The following is a 16836-nucleotide window of genomic DNA, read 5'->3' as shown; positions in this document are numbered from 1 at the left end:
GGGTTGCAAGTAGAATAATAGAGAGCGAGACGCACAGGGCACTTGTGTGCAAGCATCTGTCAACTTTCTTTTGAGGGTCAGATTGGTGGCTTCAGTGAAGGAAAGCACCTGCACAGCACAGCCCGTCCTTTCCAAGTGGTTTGGATCCTGCTGAGTGTAAAGCACTTTGAAGCCTAACTGTGCACGTGTCACAAAATGTTCTCTGGCCCACCCATGACGGGTGTGAGACTTTTCAATGCATCGGGCAGTTCAGGCTTATTTATTTCTCTCCCTTACTGACCGGGTTATTCAGTTTACACATCTCGCCAAAGGCCACTTTCAGTATTGCTAAAATCTGTTCTGGCTGTGCCGTGGTTTGCACCCCCCTGTCCCCCCCAACACGCTCTGAGTGATGTGCAAGCATAAAAAAAAAATGCTTCTTGAGGGGCAGAGGAAACCTACTGTCTGTAGCGACTCGCTCTGCAGTTATTTTTTGATTGAGGTTGAAGCCATTGTGGTTTGCGCCCAGAAAAGACGAGGCTGCGCACAGCCAGTTCCCAGCACGGCTGGTGTTTGCCTTTTGCCTTCTCTGATCACAGAGACGTTTGATTTGTAAAGATCAGAAGGGAATGGGTTCCTTTAACGTGAATGTTTGCGAGGTCAGGGAGCAACCCTGTATTTCTCAATCTCCTTCAGTCCATAAGAATGTGGAAGCTTGTAGGAGTATTAATTACAGCCAATTATAACCTGCTTGACTAGCCTTGATGCTCCAACGGCAGCTGAAACCTGCTGTTGTTGAAGATGGACATTTTTTCTTCAACCAAGGAAGCCTTCAGGTTTTGAGGAGCTCGCCGAGCGCCTTTTCAGCAGGACCGATCTGTGGAGCAGCTTGGTCGGGCAGTGTTAGAACTGGACACGTTCCTGAGAAACTTCTGCTGCAACACGGTGCGGTTTGCTTTGTGGAGTCCTGATGGCTTGTCGTGAATCTTCTCCAGCCCAGCTGGCGAATTTTTAAAATCAGCTTGTTGATTGCACAGGTACCATGTGTTTACAGCTCTGCACTGTTGTTTAGGGGTTTGGTTTTTTTTTTTTTGCATTATGAAAACACTTGGGCAGCCCTGTTGAGGATGGGATGCTCTGTGTGCTGGGGCAGCAGCAACAAGCTCGGAGTCATGACCGTGAATGCAGATATGAAAGTTGTAACTGGATTTGTGAGCCTGGGAATGGAGGAAGTAGCTTGCAGAAGTGGGAACCAGTAACCTAGAAAGTGGGCCAAGTAACTAAGCGACTGGCTGGGTGCTGCGCGAGCACAAACCCAAGAGCCCTCAGTTTTTATTCTGTCAAGGGGGGAAAAACTACCAGCTTTTCAGGTGTGATAATTGGTGATGGGCATCCAGCTGCAGTCCAGGGACACACAGCGCTGTTACCCATCCTTCGGTTTAAAAAAGACAGAGCTCAAAATGCCTGTGGCTTCCAGTACTTGGTCTACTTCAGGGGTCCCATCCTTGCTACTGATGGTGTCATGTCTGAGCACCACACTGGTGCGATAATGCCGGTTTCGGTTTTTGCGCCCCTGATTCACTCAGGTAAGCGGTAGATGAATCACTGCACTTACCTCCTGCGGGCAAGGTGGTGTTTTTCTCATGGGCCCTGAATTTTTGTGCTTAAATGTGAAATTCTCTGTGCTTGAGTGTACCGTGTCCTCTGACAGCAACCGCTGGCTGGCTGCTTGGTTGTAGGTACACTTCACTTTCCCCTCCCTCTTCTATTGGTGTACAAAGTCTTTTGCCTTCCTATCCAGCCAGACAGGACCAGCCTAAACCGCTGTCCCAGCCGAAATCACTGTCCCAGCCCATCAGGAGGAGAGGAGACTCAATTTCCAGATGATGCTACAGATCCAGCTCCTCTTGCTCTCCTGATACTTCCCTCAACATGAGCCCCACAGGGTGGATTCCCTCAAGGTGAGAAAGAGCTGGGAGGAGTGAGGATCGTCTCCGGCCATGTGAGATCCTTGTGCAACAACAGAAGTCACCGTGCAGTTTAGCTGTTGTTATGAAGCCTTGATTGGTCTGAGGATGGGCCTGGGGCGAAAGGGAGGGCCTGGCTCCTTTGGGTGACATTCTTTGAGTGGCTGCAGGAATGATAAAGGGAACTCTGGGTGACGTTGCCCATCAGCTCCTTCCTGGCAGGAAGTCCTCTCGTCAGGGCAAGGAGGAAGTCAAGAGGGATAGTACAAACTGCACCAACCGCAAGGGACCCCTGGTCCTCCAGCACGGGCTTACACTCTGACTTGGCAGCTTGTTTTGGGGAACCAGATGGGAACACTAAATGAGCCTGTCTTCGCTACAAATACCCTGGGCCTGAGTCAGCCGCTCAAAATATGCAGACAGTCCCAATGGGTGAGTGCTCCCAGCCTGGGAACAAGCAGTAAATCCAGGCTCTTTAGGTCAAATGTACTGATTTTATCTTATTTAATAAGAAAAATACTTTCTCATCAGTCAGTGGGGCCCTGCAGTGGTCCTGTCCCCTCCTCCCTGCTGATGTGGGTGCTCATCTGACCTTCTGGTGAGCTGGTTCAGGGAGTGAAACTGGCTAAGAAGTAACCCTCTCCCCCAAAAAAGTGATCAGTCTTCACCACAGATGGTAAAAGCTGGTCTTGGTGGTAGGGAGGGAATGGGAATGGGTGGCCGGGAGTGGCGGAGGAAGGGCAGGAACCACAACACCCTGACTTAGGTCAATTAAAACTGTTGTGGAATTTCACCCTAAGGCTTCTGTGGGATTTAACGTAAGCAATGCAGTAGCCTTGGCTTCTCGATGCGGCACGGGGAGAAACTGCACCTATAGAGCAGTAAGGAGAAAGGAACGAGGGAAGGTGCCCGCATTTGAGAATGGCTCTAACTTCTAAAGAAACACACCACTTAGTAATTACTAGAATGAAGCACATTTCAGATGTCACTGCCTCTTGCACTGTCAGTGCATATTCATTCTGAGAAAACCAGAATGTGCTGGGGTTGCATTCTCTCTCCTCTTTTCATGAATCTGCTAACGTGTTCAGAAAGGTCTGTTTTGAAAGCCCATATTAGAGGTGTATTAATTTTGAACTTGTCGAAATGAACATCTGCACTGGGAACAGTTCTACAAGTCTGTCTGCATCACAAACGAAACTAAAACCCTTGTGCTGGCCGTAAGCGTGCTTTATTCTGATCAAACTTGGGTCAATTCCAGCTGAACTCAGGCACAGGCTTACTAGGCTGGACTCTGCCCCATTCATCAGCTTTCTGATTTTGCTTCTTGTAACAATATTTATTTAAGGATCTTTGAAGAAATAACCTAAACCAAACTAAATATGATGGGAACTAAACTTTTATTTTGGTTCTCCTTGGCTTGTAGACAAATCCTGTATGTGCAGCAGGGCTGCGGACCCCGAGAATCCATGTGTCTAATCAGAGCAGACAAGAGCGTAACTCAGACTTTGCATATTTCAATGAAATATTCAAGAATCCAGGAGGGAATAACCTGGGGTGAACATCACTTTGTATGAATCTGAATATATTCTGTATCACTGTCAGCAACGTGTAGACAGCTCAGAAAATTCGGAAGAGGGGCTGTGCTTGCTGAGAAATGTCTCGCTGCTTTGGCTCTACAGACAATAATGACTGCGTTTGCCCAGATTCTCATTTAATTAGCAGATTTCCAAAACTTGAGCACTAAAGGACTTAAGTCCCTATTTACCCCATGTGGAAGCACGTGCCTTCCCAGGGAGGCTGAGAAACGCCAGCTCCCACTGGAGTCGGTGTGAGTGGAGGATGCCCAGCCCCCTGAGACACGGGGCAGGTTCTTACTCGGCTACTTAATCCGAGCTGAAGTGCTGAACACCTTCATTAGGTGATGCTCGTCTCTATTTTCAAATTGGTTTCTTTGAAGACCTATAGGTTAGGAGTGGGAAGGAAAATCGGTAATGGAGCAAAAATGACTGTGATTTAGCGATCGGGTTGCATACAGCTAGAGCCATGCATCAGGATAATGAGATTCAGTCTTGTTTGCTTACAAGCGCTGGAGACAGAAGCAGAAAATGTGATCCACCAAGCCAGCTCTCAGGAAATGAGAAACAATAGAGTGAGGAAATCAAATTTCAAACTGCTTGGATGTATTTATCAAGTTTTCCTTAGAATTTTTGCAGAGCTTTTTGGTGTTCTCTGTGCACCTTCTTTTCTGTATTTTTTTTTTTCGGTCAGCCGACATATGGCTGGAGGATTAGATCACTGTAAAGCACTGCTGTTTGTGACCTATTTGTTAATGAGAGGCTGGGGTCAGTGAGAAGAGATGAACGTCCTTGTCATTGTTTGATGCTTTCCAAGTGCTGTTCCTGTTGTCACTCACACTGTGGCCAGACATTTGGAACAAACTCATTAGCTAATTAGTGGTGTGGCTCAGCCCCACGTGGCGGTAGTTGCTGCATGGGCGATATTCACGGTATGGCCGTGGAACAGGCCCTCCTGTGGCTTCCTGGCAGCCGCTCTTCGCTAGGTTAGTCAGGAGGGCAGCCGTGGCCGGGCAGAGCTGAGGGAGGCTGTGCCTGCCTTGTCTTTCCTGGGAGAGTTTCTTGCGTACCAGACATCGCACTGCAGGGCTGTTCGTTATCCTCCTGCTCCTTGCCACGCAACAGCCCCTCTACTCCCACTCACTGGATTCGCTGCCACCATCTGCTTTCTGCACTGCTGCCAGTGCAGCTACCAGGGAGGTGCCATGGCTATCAGCTTCCGAAGCTGGGCTCATTTTGCAAATAATGGCCTTGAACTCTGACTCTGCCAACACAGCTGAGATGTTGTGGGCTGGGAACGATTTGATAGAGTGGCTGGGGTCAATGCTCAAGGCATGGTACAGCCTGCTCAAAAGAGGGATGGGGCAGTGCTGGGATGGGAAGTTTTCTACTCTAGCTCTTGGGTTTAAAAATCACAGCACAAATAGCAGCGACCTCCTGTTGCTAACATATAATAATAATAAAAAAAAAGTCATTTTACTTGGCTGGCTTGTTTTGCTTGCACTAAGTGGTTTGATCTGGTTGATAGAAAATACAGTTTTGTTGACACAGGCGTGCCAGCTGCAGGAGCTCTTGGCTGGGTTTGTTGATTTGTACACTCATGCTGTAGGCAGAGACACCTGGGATGGAGCTGGGAATGGAGAGGAAGCTCCTGCCTCCTTTGGGGAGCCGTTTGCCCAGACCCGGAAGGCAGGCAGGCAGGTAAGAAGGCAGCAGGAACAATCTTGTTCTTCCCATTTTATTTTAACTAAGAGCTTTCTCCTCGTTCTTTAGAGCTGTCAGCGCCTAATCATTAGGATTAATGAATGCGCAGAGAAACATTGGGTTTCCATCATTGCTGTTTTCTTCTAAAGCAGAAAAAAGGGAAGTATTCTTTCAGCTCCTGCTGATAGTGTCAGATGTAGGCTGATCCTTTATTTTTTTTCCACCCAGAATTTAATTCTGCCTAGCTCGAGGTTAACAGCTAAGCCAGCATCGCAGCGAGCTCCACAAGACTTGGCTTCCCAGCTACCAGATGGTATTCAAAGCATTTGAACTTGCAGCATTTCTAAACAAGTTGCTTTTAATGCAGCTTACTCGGTGTTTCACTGCAGTCCCCGTTCCTCTGTATTTAAACCTCAATCCCTCTCCTATTGAGGTCAGCGGGAATTTTGCCACCGACTCCACGGGTGAAAGGCCCAGGCTGTAAGTTTGTAGTGCTCGGCCTGACCTTCCTTCCACTTGAAAAGCAATACTTTATCAACTGGATTTTGCTCTGAGTTTCCTTTGGGGTTTTTTTTTAATGCTTTAGTAAGGCAAGATTCCTCAGGAATTTGGGTTTTAAATGACCGGTAGCACTGCCCGGAGCCAGCTGTAACACGAGTGGAGTCCTGCGAGCCAGCTTTTCCCCTGACCTGCACCAGCCCTGACGGTCTCCCAAATGGCCATGTCCTGTTTCCTTGAATTGTCTCCCGGTTTTACGATGGGAACAAAATATATTCAGGGAGAACTACAATGAGACCACTCACCTCCTCCAACCCGCGGTCCCGGACGCGGGTTTAGTCATTATCCCGAGGGGAAGGATGTGCGCTCCAACCCACCCGGGCTGCCCAGCTCCTTGTGCCGGTGTCTCCACCGAGCTCCCCTTTCTGATCACCAAGTGTGGTGACCAGAAATCTCCTTCCCACCATCCCAAAATGTCCCCAAGTCCCTAAATTGTTATTTTTGCACTGGTGTCTTTGGCAGGAGGGATAAAGCTGCAGCGACAGCGCTGTGCGAGGCAACGGGAGCCGCTTTGGGGCCTGGAAACTCACCTGTGGCCCTGCTTTTTGGGGGGATCCCCTCTCCCTCCCGCAAAGAAAAAAAAGAGACCCGAAATCGGTTTCCCCTTGGAGACCAGAGTGAGGAGAGGGCTTCCCAAGCGTTTCCCTTCCATCACAGGCGGCCAGGGGCCCGAGAAGGAGCCGGGGCCCGGCCCGGTGGCTGATCCTGGCTTGTCCCTCACTGGCGCCTGCCCTAACCCTCCTCGGGCGGGAGGGCCGGGGGGGCGGCGGGCCTGGCTGCGGGGACACCCGGCAGCGCCCGCCATGGCCGCAGGGAGGGAGGGAGGGGACGGGCAGCGCCGCCCGGGCGGAGCCGGAGGCCGAGGCCTCCGTTCCGTGTCTCTCCCCCCGCCCCCGCCCTTCGCTTCGCCTCGCCGCGCCCGGGCCGGGGCCGCGCGCCTCGGGGGCGCGCGCGCGGCCGCCGGTTCCGCCTCCTTTCCCCCCGCCCCGGCCGCCGCCATGTTGGATGGTGCGTGTGGGTGTCAAAGCCAGCCAGAGGCAGCGGCGGCCGGGCAGCGGGACACCCCCTTCCGCGCCTCCTTCCCCGCTCCTCCCGCACCCTCCGCCAGGTCAGTCCGGGAGCTGCGGGGTGCTCGGGGCGGGACGGGCGGGCGGCGGTGGCGGCGGAAGAGGCTCCCCCCCCGCCTTTCCCCTCAGCAGCGGGGTGCGGGGTGGGCGCGGGAAGGCCCCCCCCCCCCCATCCCCGCTTCCTCGCCGGGGCCTCCCCGTTGGGAGGGAGCGGGCCCGCCGGGAGGTTGCGGGGCTGAGGGCCGCGGGGCCGGGGCAGGTGGGGCGGGGACGGTGGGGCAGCCCCGGCGGGGAACCGGGGTGGCCTTTGTTGTCTCCGCGGGGTGGGCAAGCAAACGGTTCCTGCCCATCATGGCAGCCCGGCGGCGGGGCCGGGAGAGCGGGGAGGGCGCCGGTGTTGCCGGGGCGGAGGACGACACGATCGCTCCCGGCCCTTCGCTTCTCGGGGTGCGGGCTCCGGCCTGCTCAGGGCCGAAAGTTCGGGCCTGCCTTCCCGAGCCGGCCGCCTCCCCGGGAGCCACCGGGGCTGCGGGGAGAGGGCGGGGGGGCTGCCCGGCCGCGGTGTCCCTGGCCTCGCCTCTGCCTTAGTAACCTTAGTCGTCGTGGGGTGGGATTTCTTTCTTCCCCTTTTTTTTTTTTTTTTTTCCTTCCCCAGTCTTATAGTCAGTTTGGAAGATGTATAGCAGTGCTTTTATTTTTGTATATATATATATATATATATGATTTTTTTTTTCCTGTCTTTGCCTGCAGTACCTTTGAATGCTACGCATTGGCCTTGGGTAGTCAGTGTGCTGTGTTATATTAAGCATTATTGTTTTTGTGAAGCGTATTGAAACAAGAATTACCACAGGCTACCCACAATGGAAATTCCCTATTTTGAAGCCGTAAGGCATATTGATAATGTTTGGTCTCAGTTTTATTTGTCCAAGGGTACGCAATGCTTCCCACCTTCCCCTTCTCAAGTGTGGCATCATTGCTGATCTGAAAAGCTAAGCTGCATTTAAAATCCACATGAATTGGAGATGTTTTTTTCTTCATTACCAAGAAAATACCCTGAATTATACACACATACACACATTTTCAACCGGAGGCCTAAAATACTTGTTCAGGTTGTTAAGGTGTGTTGCAGATGTTACGGGCTGTAGAGGCTGACTTCAGGAGTTTGAAATGCAAATCGGGCCGCAGGATTAAGATTTATTTTTCTCTCCACTGAAATACATGTTCTATGGTAATATGGAACTCTTGCATAATTCCAGGGTGTTGCTGTGTTTTGCGTGAGACAAGGCCATAGAAAATTGGATTGTTAGGGTGTAAAATCTGGGATGTCGGAATGACTTTTGATAAAAAATATACTGTAATTGTATCTTTAGCGAAATAACAGCCTGTTTAAGAGGTACTTCTAAATATGTTTGTCTTGGCTGGTTCTCAGGTACGTTATTTTCAAACAAACTCCTATATAGTGTTTTATTGTGAAGAATCCAAACTTCTGATAGATTTTCTTTTATAAACTCAAGGTAATGGTAAACTGGCTAGCTAGAGCTTCAGAGATAATCTTCCATATGTTAAATATTTAACTGTGTTATCGAAAATTATCCAGTACAAATTAACTGTGAGTATGCATTCCTGCAGATGAATTCTGATAAGGCCGAATTGACTGCAAGTTACGTTTCAGGAAGTTTGACTTACGGATGCAGATTGTAACTTCCTTGATGCCATAAAGTAACTGCGTGACATCATCCCGGTGCGGTGATGATTCTCCCACGCGGTAGCTTGGCTATTACACGTGCTGACAAATGAAAACTAGTATCTGCCTTTAAGAAATGAGATACTAACAGGATGGGCCTCTCCCTTTTGAAAAAAATAACTGAGCTGTTCCCTAGGTGGGACCTAAGTAGTGTTGGATAGTATTTGGGCAAGGAAGGTCCTATCTGCGAGTTGCCCGGTGGTCCTGTCCTGGTAGGAGAGGAGACGTCTGAGCCCTGGCTGTCGGGTAGCCTGGATGGGAGTGTTCATGTTGTTTTCCATGTCCATTATTCCTACGGTCATTTTAAATGAGTCGTTGACAAACATCTGATGTCCAGTGCAAGCAGTGCTGTGTAATGCAATGAGCATAAATGAATTCAGCTTGTACTGGCCGCATCATTATTTACATAACTGGTTAATCATGCTAATTTTGTTCCAGCTGTCAGCCATTTGATTGCTTTAAAACTTGGAGCTTTTAAGAAGCCTCGCATCTTGGATCACTGCTGTGAAATGCCAAAGGCCTAATTTGTTACTTCATAAAAACACTGATAGTCTTTCCTGATACAGAAATTGGTGTTTTATTTTTGTAGGTTTAATTTCCTTTTTTTTTCAGAGAGAAATCATTAAATGATAATCTGTTTTAGGAGAAATACATTACAGAGTAGTTACGATATTCACGATCTTGCTTTTCTTAGGTCTCACGCGTAGGATAAGGAAATGGCTATCAGTTTTACCTGATCTACAAGAATATAAATTACTCTAAAAATCTTTATTTAATGACTGGTACTCAGGAAGCAACTTTCCAGCCTTCCAGTGCCATATTTGCAGAGCACTAAACTGTCTCTTGGGATCTTGCTAATAGAAAATGAAAGATACCCGGTTTGTATGAATGTCTGTAATGTTCTTTTTCCACTTTGCCTTGCTCTGATCTGCGCAGGGAAGGTATCGAAACGTACTGGTATCCTGCTGTCTTAAGTGCTTCAAAGAACAGCGGGTTTTGTTGTGTATTTCAGTAGCCTGGCTGCTCATTAAGAAGGCATGAGACACCGTAGAGGAGAACAACATCTATACTGTCCTCTGAAATGAAACCTGTTGTGTCTGATTGTAGGTCTGCCAGCATTGGTGTACTTCAGTTTGGTACATACTGGTATGTGCTGAGTGGTAGACTATAAAAAGTCCCAGAATTAATCAGTTTGTTTATTTATTTACAGCATTGCTTTCCTGTTCTGTGCGGGGAACGACATTTAGGATGCTTGCGTGCCAGAATAAGTGAATTTGGAGACCGTAAGCTTCAGGATGAATCTAGAACTAGGTGGCGGTTGCAGTTGAGCCTCTCATTGAGTGGTGCAGAAGGTAGAAAGCTGTAGAAAAGCTGCTGTTGCTTATTTATAATTTTGCAAGTAACAGTTTTGTCTTTGGTTTTCAAATTTGGGATTTGATTGATTTTATGATAATGCTCCAAGCTATTGATAAAAGGCAGGATGGTTGGATCAGACGGTTCTAGGGTCTGTTTTGTAGGTAGCTAGAGGTTGTAGGCAGTTTTTAAGGAGAGGGTAGCCTAAATTATGGAGATTGAGTTCCTTCGAACTGTAGTATATGTGTTCAGAGCTACCCCAAGAAGTTAAATGCTTGTTAATATCTAATAGTGAAGTTTGTATGAATGATTATACTGATTAGAAAATTCTGTGTTTTCTGGTTGCAATGTCACTAGCAACTGCAGGTGTTCAGCAGAATTTGGTTTGTAATTCACTGTTGTACATTTTTGTATGTAAGTATTACTTTGAATCACTGTGCTTAGTTAAATACTTTTCTTCTGTACAGATAATTTTCAGCTCAGTTTTGTTTGTTTGTTTTTGGTATTGTTACAAAAATTGAGCTTAAAAATTGATCTCAGAACCAATGCCCTGTAGTGTGTTAATTGTTAATAGCGTGTATATCTGTTTTCATGTCACCAAGGGCTGTTAACATAAATGCCTCTCACTAGTGCCTGGAGCTTGCGTTCAAGGTCAGATTTGGTCTGTTCACACTGCCTGTGCCTTGGCTCGCATGCCGACTTGCAAAAGCCAGCTCTTTCCAGGTGGAGAAACACGAGTACACCGCAGGGGACAGCTCGGCGCAAGCAGGTCCCCACTGGCGGCGTGAGTGCAAGCTAGCCCTAGCAGTTTGGCTGGGTAAAACCAGTCCCAGCCCAGAGCTGGCTACATCTCCGCGTTGAAGGCTCCCCTTATCTAAGTTTATGTGGAGGTGGCTGGGTAAAGTTCTGAAGAATCTCAGAGTCAGTATGTTTCGTTATCCTGATGCATAGAATTTGTTTTCAAGTAATAATTCTTCCATAGTTAGGAGTAGGGCTCCCTGAGCTACCTAAAGTAATTAGTTGAATTTTTTTTTGCATGAGACCTCTGCAGTTTTCTTCCACATTGTTGACTGCTCCTGTCTTTCCTCCAAGTGCTGTTTTATTGATGTTGTCTACAGTTGCTGAGTCTTCTGTCACGTAAGTGTATAATAAATACTAAATGTACAAGGCATGGGAAGCAGAACAGTTTTGGAGGGTGACCCAGGCAGGAGAACGCCTGAATGCAATCTGCTTCTGTAGACATTTGTCTTTTAGACTTCTTTCTATCTGCTCCTACTTTCTTGCCCTCATAATTACCTTGTACTTTACACTTGTATACATCTGTTTTAGCGCTTATTTGAATAGCAGCCCTGGTTTCTCTCTCTGGTCAGGTCATGTTCGTGTTTCCTGTGACTTGGGTTTCATCACCTTTAGACCCAATGTTTTGGTGGATGTTCTTTTTCAGTGGAAATTTCTGTTCTTATCTCTTGCAGTAAAATACAATCCGTGAATCATTTGCTCTTTTATGCTTATAGTGCAGCACTCAGTGAACAATACTTTCACAAATTAAGTAATAATTTTTTTTTTTGAAAGTTCAGAGCTGCTTATTAGTTTAAAACCATGTCAGACTCCTTACCTAGAGATGTTTTATGTCTGTCCTTCAAGATAGAAACCAGAAGACTTGCTTGCCTTGTTTGTTTTTGAGTACAGCAGTAGTTATGGCTAATTTTGGGGCCCGTCGTTCTAAAGTGACTACTTAGAGATAGATGGTGGGGTCTGAGGGTCATGGCTAAGATGCCACTTCTGTTCCTCTAGAGATACTCCACAGCCAGACGTTGATTTAATCTCCCTGCAGTATAACCCTAGAGAGACTTTCCTGCAGTTCTGATGACGTTGCTTACATAATGTCTTCTAAAATCAAAACGCTAGTTTTCATTATTTAAAAGCAGAAAGCCAAGCAGAGTGAGCTCTTTACTTCTGTGTGTGGGGTTTGCTCGCTTCGGGTGAGTTTTGCCACCGAGAAATGCCGCAATATACGTTGTACTCACGCTAGTTAAAAATGTCAGCATGGGCGACAAAGGTGCCAGTGATGTCAGGGATGTTCTTTTATGGTTTTTTTTTTTAGTTGCTCACTTTGAGATCATATTAATTTCTAGACTTAACATCAATTTAGTAGTTTCTGAACCTTTACAAGGGCAATGGTCTTTTCATAGCTTTGCTAGAACAAAGACATTTTAAGAATCTTAGCAGAGAATCGTATAATCTTATTACAACTGCTCCTGACTGTTTAAATCACTTCCTTGTACTTAAATAACAATCTGTCACTAGCCATTTCTTGATTGTAGTTTTTGTCAGATGCAATTTATCCCCCTCCATGTTTTTGTTGTAATTTTTTTTTTTTCCTGATTGTGCAACCCTTAGGTTGGCAAGCGATTTCTTTCTCAAAAGTTCTTCTGACTTTGCTGGGACTAATCATGCGTAATTGCTCACTGGTGTAAGGGTTGTACCGTTCACGAATAGGACCTCACGGACAAAACCCATTAAAATAACGGATATATACAGCTCTAATATTCCTTAGGGAATGGCAAAACCAAGTCTTTTTTTTCGAGGTAACTTCCTCCCCTGAGACAGGCATGAAAAACTCCCTCAAACATGTTTCCTTGTAGGTAGGAAATCTGTTCTGAAGTGGCTAGTTGTGTATTTCTAACTGGGTGAACAGGCCCCAAGCAGCATTTTAGTTTTGTCATTCTCCTGATTTTTATTTATTTATTTTTTTTTCTTTTAGTAGCGAGGATTTCTTCAGCCAAATCCGTTGACCCAATTGCCGCTGCAGCTGCCTTTCTACTAACTTTCAGCTCTCTTTGGACAGGGATGAGGCTTGTGACAACAGCAGTATGGCGTAGATGTTTGATCTAACCCTATGAAACCAGCCAGAATTTAAGATCATTAATTAATCCTTATCAGTCAGTTCTAAATAGAACTGTTGTAAGATGCCTGCCTATTCTCTGATGGATGGTCAAGCAGAATGTACTCTGTCATGTGGTATATGTAAAGGAAAGCACTTCGATTATTATTTGAAAAACAGAACTTTAATTGTTTTAATTATTCAGTTAGCTAATTAATCAATGAAACACCCTACCTTTTTGTGACATTGCTGGAGTGTGACTAGTAATGTCTGTTTAGAGAGGGATCTGAATTGTGCATTGCCAACCATATTCAGATCCAGGGAAGATCTGGTGGATCTTTAAAATGCCCCTGCCTAGATATTTCATAATTTGATAAAAACCTCTTTCTAGAATGACCATTTGAAAGCGTAAGACTCACATCTGTTCTGTTATCTAGTGAAATATTTGCCTTCTGAGACCGTACTGGCTTATTGCACGGTATTATGATTGCTTCTTGTAATACTATGCTGCTTGCAGTGATTTTTTTATTTTTTTTTTTTTTTTTACTTTTTTTTTTTTTTTTAGAGGCTTGGAATGCTTATTCCTGATGAGAAGTGTTACTATTTTTTTTTGCTGCTGTTGTTGAGCAGAGTTCATTAAGTTAAACTTTGTCTACCAATTTGGGAGAGTGTTTCTCAGCAAGTAAAGATAAAGCCTCTGTTGGAATGTTTGTAGATAAATAGCATGGGTGACACGGAGTACTTTTCTTCTTAGAAGTATGCAAATACAGATCAGAAATCAGTATTTAATATTGTAGTTTTTGAGAATCACTACAACTTTCTTATGTATATTTTTACAGCAGAAGCTTCTACGTGCTACTTAGAAGAATAGGAAGACTGTCATTGCACCGGACTGTAGTTATGCAGCCCATGGTTTTTAAACTTTTTCAGCAAAGCAACTGCTTTCTGAAGATTTTAAAGCATTGGTGCCTGGGTGGCTTCTCTGATAGCTATTTGTATTTATGTATTTACTATTTCTCTTGGGAAAATTTAATAAGGAAGTAAAATACAGGAATGTTTATAGTTGGTTTTACTTGGCTTTCAGAATTCTTAAATTTTAGAGAAGCTGAAGTATAAAAGCTTGTGTGACAGCAAACTCACTTTTAAACTGTCCTATTCCAGGGAAGCACTGAGGTATATCATCAAAGGATGTGAGAGTTTTTTTAGTCTGCAAAACTGCTTAAATACTGCATTTAAAAATTTACAAATCGCTGACCCCTTTGTGAAACACTGAGACAGACTGAAATGTCTGGCTTTTTTTTACGTTTGACTACCTAGTGACTAATCTCCTTTTGCCTAGCCTGCTGGTTTAAGCACACTGAATAGCGTAATTGACATTTTGGTGTCTATCTGCCAACTGATAGTGTCTGTGTATATTTAATTTCACAATAACATGAACATATGATGCCTCCGAGAGTGTTTAATTCGACTTTAAAAGACAGAACATTACATGACTGAAGATGTGTAATACCGGGGAGCGCTCTGCGTGGTGGGAGCTCTCTGCTTATGTAGCAGGCTGCTGAAACGTTGAAGAGGCGAAGAACAGCAGGATAGTTTTATAGGCTGTCTTCGTTATACTGGTTTAATATGCTTTCTGAGGGGTTTTCTGTTCCGCAGTTTCTGGTCTAGATAAAGAGAAGTATGTAAGCACGTTCTTCACTTTGTGTGGGGGATCTGTTGATCTAGGACTGGTCATTCGCTTAGAGTCAGTGCTGAACATGGCATGTTGTTTTTTAGTGCTGTTAGCTTTCCAGGTGTAAATGCAAGAAACATGCTTGAACCTCCAGAATGCAGAAATATTTTTGTTATGTACGTGCCGGAACAAAATTGTATCTGAATGCCTTGGGACAGAGCCAGATTTTTAATCTTCTCTATTTTTTAGGGGGGGGGATCAGCTTCCGTAGTGCATATAACATATAATACTATAGTGCCTTTTCCTGTCCCTAGAAATGCAAATTTGTAGTTTTATTTTAAGAAGGGATTTCTTTTTCTTATTCAGAAGAAGAATAAACTTTGAAGGAGGAGGAAAGTCTGTGCTTGTTTGGATTTTTTTCTGGTTTTTTTTTTAGTTTGTGCTTTATAGAAAGCCCTGAACCATGCCATCAAAACTTCTCTTTTGTCTCACAAATTCAAAGTTTAGCAATTGAGCAGTGGAAGTTGGATGGGGGTCTTGAGGTAGTGAGAGTAAGAGAAGGGGAGGAATGTGCTGGCGTGAGTTGCCGTAGTATTCGCCCAGAGTGTTCACAGTGGAACTTTTACCAGGTGTCAGAGCTGGTAAACTGCGTGTGCATGTCTGTGCGGATGCGTGGCTCTAGGAACTGGAGCTTTAGCTGGTCACATCTGTACTGGTAATGCTATTGGTACAGGCAAAGCTGTACAGTTAAACGCACACTGAGTGCCTATCAAATGTGTGAAAAGGATGTGTCTTTATACGCCACGAGGCTTGTGCTTCTATCAAGCTGAACTAGTCTTTTGTCAAAACTCCTATTTTAACTATTTTAATAAAATATGGTGACTTTTGCGTTGTCTCCTTTCATGGGAAACCAGAATAAAAGACAATTAAGCCCTGCCTGCTGCTTACATGCTAAACAGATGCAAATAAGAGCCCCCTCCCTCCCGGTGTCATCCTCTCTCCTCATGGGTTTGTACCCTGTTTTGATTAAAGCGGTTCTGTTGCCAACTCCCAGCCCAGAGGGCAAGTGAGAGGGGGAAAAAAAAAATCCCTGATTACAGCTCAGTGATTAACATATCTTTTTGAGTTTGTAATGTCATCGTTTCACAGAAAACAAAGTTCCAGCAGCTTCACAGAGTATAGGGTTGTCAGAAAGGCAAACATCAAAGTGGAAAGAGAAGAGGAGTTTATTTAAAATATAGTAGAAAGACTTAAAACACTCATGCTAACCTATAAGAGCTATTAAAAATTTAAAAAGCCTTTGAAGCTAAGCATTAAAGATTTAATAGTATTAATTGAATTAAGCCGTGGGAGTTAAGGATATGTAGACACATGTGTGAGTGTATGTATTCTGAGACATTATCTATGTTAAGGGAGCTAAGGTATTGAGAGCTGAATTAATTGTACTTCGTTTATAAAGGCTACCTTAACAAAAACTTTTTTATTCTTGGACTTAATTAGGGTAGATACTATTATAACTGAAAGTGTAAACAAAAGTATAATATGCTTACTACAACTTTAAAACCTGCAGTGAAGCAGAGAAGACCAGACTTGGCATACCTGGACAAGGCAAAACAAGCAACGTAGTTTCTAATTTACACTTTGGAGATAATTTTGTTTCTTTATATTACAAAGTCTGGTTTTTTTTTTTTCTTTAAAGAATAAATACCTTTTTCTTCTGCTGTTATGAGAACAGTAACTTAATACTGTTGTACCCCATAATGTGGTTTCTTCCCTCCCCTTTTACCCTGTGATACTCTGCCTGTGGCCCCAGCCACAGGTCTGGGCTTTTTTTGTTAGTTACACCTTCATGTTAGTCCATCATGTATTTTTCTTGAGACTAACTGATTTTGGTAGCTTTTAGAACTTACAGCTGTTAGGAAGACTTCTTGCTGGAGGAAGAAGGTGGTCCATCCATAGCTTTGTAAACAGATAACAAAGAAAAAAAATCATACGTGTAACAATTGCAGTAGCCTGGTGTTGAGGGAACAATATATTTGACCCAGACATCAACAAGCAGACAAAAGCCAGGTCCTTATGTCATTTTCAGAAAAATGAGCAATGAAAACTTCTTGCAAGTGTGCAGGTGGCTTGGCTAACGAAGCTGATGTCCAGAGGGGCGCAACATCAAACAGGATTTGATTGGCATGGAAACACTGGTGTGTAGAGACACTACCAACCTCGTCAAGAGGGATAACAAAATTGAGGGTGATCTTAATACATTCATTTTTCCTCCTTCAGGAAGATCGTTGCTGACAGTGTAAGGCGAGTTGTTTGAGCTCTTGCTGCAAATGT

General features: G+C 45.0%; 1 protein-coding gene across 4 annotated transcripts in view; it reads left to right on the top strand.

The window, feature by feature from the left end:
- Positions 1–6704: 6704 nt before the first annotated feature.
- Positions 6705–16836, top strand: part of EPN2 (epsin 2) — a 44743-nt gene continuing 34611 nt past the window's right edge. For 3 of the 4 annotated variants that reach the window (XR_015260196.1, XM_086759620.1, XM_086759617.1), the window contains exon 1: positions 6705–6890. The gene's annotated coding sequence lies outside the window, so the exon portion shown is untranslated. Of the gene's footprint in view, positions 6891–10962; positions 11084–16836 lie in introns of those variants that run through there. The other variant, XM_086759619.1, reaches the window with a different exon arrangement.

Source organism: Chlamydotis macqueenii, chromosome 15, assembly GCF_036417535.1.
Source record: "Chlamydotis macqueenii isolate bChlMac1 chromosome 15, bChlMac1.mat, whole genome shotgun sequence".
Lineage (NCBI taxonomy): Eukaryota > Metazoa > Chordata > Aves > Otidiformes > Otididae > Chlamydotis > Chlamydotis macqueenii.
This window is presented reverse-complemented; position numbering and strand designations above follow the sequence as displayed.